Genomic DNA, 5815 nt, shown 5'->3' with positions numbered 1-5815 from the left:
GTGTGTGTTTTGTTTTTTTCAAGGCAAGGTTTCTCTGTGTAGCTCTTGCTGTTTTGAAATTCAGTCTGCAAACCAGACTGGCCTTGAACTCCCAAGTTCTGAGATTAAAGGTATGGCCCACGATGCCCAGCTGGGCTAGCTACTGAAATCTTTAGCCAGCTCCTTAATGTTTCAGATACTGTTTTTTCTTCTTGAGCTCATTGTAATCTTAGCCAGTGTGGATAAAAAGTGAAAATCACTTAAGTGGAAAGCAAGGGGCTCACTGATTGAGCGCTGGCTGTTGCAGAGGACCCCCTTTCAATTCCCAGCATTCAGCTGGTGCTTCCCAACAATCTGTAACTGCGGTCCCAGGAGATCCAAGGCCTTTTTGTGCTCTCTTGGGCACTTGGTGCACATGGTGCTTAGAAGATACCAGCAAAATGCCCCTATACATAAATTACAAATGAAGGGGGGAAATTTTAAAAAATTAAAGGTTGAAAGCAATTTTTAATGACTTATTTTTATTTTATATGCATTGGTGTTTTATCTGCATGTATGTCTGAGAGTCAAATCCCCTAGAGCTGGAGACAGTTGTGAGCTGCCATATGGGTGCTAGGGATTGAACCTTCTTTTGATGGTTTAAAATCTGTATTTACAGCTGATACCTGTGATGGGTAACTTCATTCATAAACTTGATTGGATTGACAAATACTTACATGTGGCTGTGACAACTGGCCAAAGCAATTGGATAAAGGATTTATTTTGAAAGTTCAAGAGTGCGTTCATCATGACAGGGACATAAAGGTGGGAGGAATTTGAAGAGAAAGAACGGTGAATGCGGCTGGGTGGTGGAGGTGCACACCAGTACTCGGGAGGCAGAGGCAGGTGGATCTCTAAAAAATGATGGATGCTTATGCTCAACTAGCTTTTCTCCTTTCCATGCAGACCAGGACTCAACCTAGGGAGTGGTGTATCCACTTTTAGAGTGGATCTACCTCAATTTACCTGATCTAGATAATGTCTCATAGTCATAGCCAGGGGCTAACCTGATCTAGATAATCCCTCACTGGGAAGCTCATCTCCCAGCTGATTCTAGATCCAGGTCATCTGACAACATGGTGAGGCATACCCTTGAGTGTCTGTGAGGGCGTTTTTTTTCAGAGAGGATTAGCTGAACTAGGAAGACCTACCTTAAATGTGGGTGCTATTCCAATGGGCTAGGGTCCAGCCTCTGGGCTAGGGTCTTAAACTGAAGAAAAAGAAAGCCAACAGAATGCCTTGTGTCATCTCTCTGCTCCCTGATCCGCCCTAATGTGAGCAAGCAGCCTGATGCTCCAGCTGTGAGTGACTCTTGTTGCTATGCCTTCCCTGTTGATTCTGAAGCCATAAGCTAAAATAAACATCTCTCCCCTTAAGTTGCAGCTTGTATGTTGTCACAGTGACAAGTAGCTAACAGAATCTGAGTTTCTGTTTTTCTTAGAGTTTGATGAGACTTACTTTAAAGCCATTTAATGTATTCATCCTACAAATATGAAGTTCATCTTTAGCTGGATCATAGTTTAGATACATGGGGGGGGGGCAGATAAATATATGGCTCAACTTCTGTATCCAAAAGATTGAAATAGCTTTGAGAGGTTGTGAGGTTTCTGAGTGTTGGCACATTTCTTTGCAAAGAAATTGGTAGAAAAGAATCCTGTGTGGTCTATTCTAACATGTTTCCCCAATGTTCAATCATATGTAAGGGTTTCATCTCTATTTTCTTCTTCCATATCAAAGCTTGCAGATTTTCTAGGGGCATCATAAATGTTAACTTTCTGGATCTTGAATAGCAAGACATTTGTCTGGTTAAAAACATCTATAAAGAGGGGCCAGTGAGCTCCCTGGGTAAAGGTGCTTGCTGACAGCCTGGGTTTGATCTCTACAACACATGTGAATCAGAAGAAAACCAACCCCACTGACTTGTCTTCTAACCTCTGTTCAGAGCCCATAGTAAGTATGTACCTGCACATGCATACCGCACACAGTAATTATAAATGTTTAATACATATCCACAAGGAAAGCCATAGGAAAGATAAAACCTCTAGTAAGTGTTTCTAGACCTGGGATTTTCTTTTTTCCTCTAGGAAAAATAACCTGTTGCTGACAGTTTGAGAAAATGCTTCAGGACTTACTGAAAACCAGAAAGGAACTTTCATGTTGCAGTCTCCTCCATCAAGGTTTATGAATACAGCTGCTAGACAATGTCTGATAAAATTGGTGACTTCATTCAATGGTGACAAAACTCTTAGGGAAGACAGGAAGTACTTAGTGAAAAGCACAAAGGGGCTGGGCATGTAGCTTGATAGAACACAAGGTCATAGGTTAAATCCTCAGTGTGTCACACACGGCATTGAGTGATGACATGAGAACTTCCTTTTAAACAAAGATGGCAAAATTGCAGCTTGGCTAGTGGAGAATGAAGCTTTATTTTCCAAGAAAAATTTTGTTTGACAAGTTTTTATCATTTCCCAGACACCCATGGCCTTTGCAGATTGTGAAGACACCACAAAGGAAACCCTCCTTCAGAGAGTGGAAAAACCTTTGGGCACCAGAAGCAGGGCAACTGTGGTAGAAAAGCAGCAAGCACCACAGCTCAGCTGGTAGAATGCTTTTCTAATGCCCACAAACCACAATAAAACCAAGTGTGGTGGTGCCCACCTGTAATCCCAGTGCTCAGGAGAGAGAAGGGCAGGAGGATTGGAAGCTGCAAGGTAATGCCTACGATGAGGGGTGTGTAGTCATTCAGCAGTATGCTTCCCCGGCAAAGCCAGCTCACATTAACCTCTTCCATAGCACATCACTGGAAGAAACTTTTCTAGGGTTTTCTTCTGCTCTAATAAAAAGTCACTCCGTGCCTGTGCTCTAGGACGTCCTTTCAATTCATTATATGGATGATTTCCTTTTGACACATCTGGATGCAATCTATCTGGGAAGGACTACCAGATAGATAGTTAAAGATCTCTTGTTATTACCTCCCCCTTTTGCCTTTTTAGGCTTTTCCATTGCTAAGCAGGTCTGCCCTCTTTCCTCTAAATTGGAAATTGCTGTGGGATGTTCTGTATGTCAAATGTGTTGCTCTGATTGGTTAAAATAAATAAAGTGCTGATTGGCCAGTAGCCAGGCAGGAAGGATAGGGTAGGCGGGACAAGGAGGAGGAGAATTCTGGGAAGTAAAGGCTGGGGGAGAAACACTGCCAGCCACAAGCCACATGGCAAAGTATAGATTAATAGAAATGGGTTAATTTAAGATAGAAGAAGTAGATAACAAGAAGCCTGCCACGGCCATACAGTTTGTAAACAATATAAATCTCTGTGCTTACTTGGTTGGGTCTGAGCGACTGTGGGACTGGCGGGTAAGAGAGATTTGTCCTGACTGTGGGCCAGGCAGGAAAACTCCAGCTACAGGAAATAAAGGAATTGTACTCACTCTCAGAATTACAATTATGTGGCACAGTTAATTGGCTTAACCCCTCTCTGCCCACCCCTGATCAAGAGATGAGATACCTCTTCATTGTTGGAAGGCCCCACCTGCCCTGTATGTCAAGGTTAGCCTTGCTCATGAGGCTAGAGATCTACTACAAAAAGTTTTGACCATTCTAGCTACTTCTAACCTGCAACGCCACGCCCCTAAAAAGCCCTTGTTGGCAATGATCCTCTGGACACCCAGGGGATTTGGGGGAGCATTATGGCAATCTAGACCCCTATCATGGATACATCAAGCAAATTCTGATCTGCACAGTCACTAAGTTTGATTAACCCTTCCAACTTGGCCTTAAGGTATGAATGCTGGCACAGAATATATGGGTAAAAGCCAGTTAAGCTTGTCTTCCCCCTTTAAAGAATACCCAGTCCCTCTGGGAGGATTCTATCTCGTTCCATGGTTGCAGGATTCACAGGAACTATTGACAATCATTTGCTAAAAACCAAGATCTTAGCAGAGCTCCCCACACTTCAATACAGATGCAGCCCCATGTAGTCCCCTGCTCCACTCCTATCCCTCACATCACCCTGGCCTCTTCAGATTCCAATAAAAACAGATATGGTGTTCTTACTCAATGTCCTGGCTCCAAAGATGTTATATAATGTTGTCCCTAACCCTGGTTCCATTCAACTGGGTGAGCTATTGGCCCTTCTCAAGGTTCTAGTGGAGTGCCAGACCAAGCCCACTAACTTTTTTTTTCTGACAGCCAGTATGCTGTACAGGCAGTTCATGTGTCTTTTCTCAAGTCAGAGACTCACTGACCCCCATTGCCAGCACTGTGCTGTTCATACAAGATGTCCCAAATCAGAGGACTGAGCCCTGGTACCTGTCACATATTAGATCTCACTCCAAATTACCTGGAATATTTGCTCAAGGAAATGAGGTCACAGACACCATCATATTAACAGCCAGTATGGATCCCATGGCTCTTCACCAGCAATGCCATCTATCTCCACAGAATTTGCATAGACTTTTTCTAGAATTACCGGTTTCCCTATGTAAACATTTGTCCCGGGCATGTGCACTTGCGCCCCTCTTGCCCCCTTAGGACCCCTTCAACGTGCAGGGGTTAATCCTCAATGTTTGTTGCCTAACGCCATCTGGATGTCACACACTATGCCCCCTTTGGCAATCTAAAATATGTTCATGTGATAATAGATACCTGTTCCTCCTTTGTTTATGCCCTTACCCTTTCTGGGGAGAAGACCCTTAAGTCAGCCATGGCAGTTATGGGGTTACCTTGGGCACTTAAGACTGACAATGGCCCTGTTTATGCCTCTCAACAATTGAATGACTTTATGGGGTCCTGGAAGTTATACCACTGGCATCCGCTACAACCTTCAGGGACAAGCCATTGTGGAGAGGACCAATAGAGCTCTTAAGGAGCTGTTGATAAGAACTATCTCATCAGAGGCTAGGAGAGCTCCTTGTCTGGCCTTAACAGAGGCTAGGAAAGCTCCTCATCTGGCCTTAACAGAGGTCCTTTTTCATACAAACTTTCTCAGTTTTAGTGACAAGGAGTTTAGTCTGGCCTATAAGCACTGGGCACCTCTGCCAAGGAACAAGCCCCTGCCTCTGGTGAGATGGAGAGATCCTATCCCCCTCCAATGGCAGCTGCCAACCCTCCTGCTGACCCATGAGTGAGGGTATGCTTTTGTTTTTCCTCAGACTGCCATGATGCCAATATGGGTCACAGTAAGAGATGTGTGCCCAGCCATGAATCAGCCTGCTTCCACCAAGGAGGGAGTAACCCAGGATGCTACCACCTAGTCCCCCAACCCTGGATACTCTTTGAGGGCTGGTAGTCAATGGTGGCTAAGAGCTTGTTCTGAAGGCCAGCCTAAGACAGGCACAGTCCAGTTGCTGAGCCCTTCTGAGGCGGGGTCAACAAAGCCTGAGCAAAGAACTCTGGGTCCTGCTGAGCGCCCATGTAATAAATAAAAAAGGGTAGATAAATAGGAAGATAAGGCCTAGAGACCCGAGAGATGAGCCAACCTGGAGTCTGCCTGAGGGCCTAGCAACAGGCGCTGTCAGGGGTCCTGATCAGGCCTAGCAATGAGGGGTGACTGGATCAAGACACAGTCTGGGTGTTAGGAGGAGGGTATATAAAGCTCTCCCCAGGGCCGGGTGATGGTGGCACATGCCTTTAATTCCAGCACTTGGGAGCAGAGGCAGGCGGATCTTTGTGAGTTTGAGGCCAGCCTAATCTACAGAGCAAGCTCCAGGAAAGGCGCAAAGCTACAGAGAAACCCTGTCTCGAAAAACCAAAAAAAAAAAAAGCTCTCCCTATTGCTGAATAGAGGAGTCTGCTATTTGA

Source organism: Onychomys torridus, chromosome 23 (genome assembly GCF_903995425.1).
Source record: "Onychomys torridus chromosome 23, mOncTor1.1, whole genome shotgun sequence".
NCBI lineage: Eukaryota > Metazoa > Chordata > Mammalia > Rodentia > Cricetidae > Onychomys > Onychomys torridus.
The sequence above is the reverse complement of the archived record's forward strand: the minus strand, read 5'-3'. Positions refer to the sequence as shown.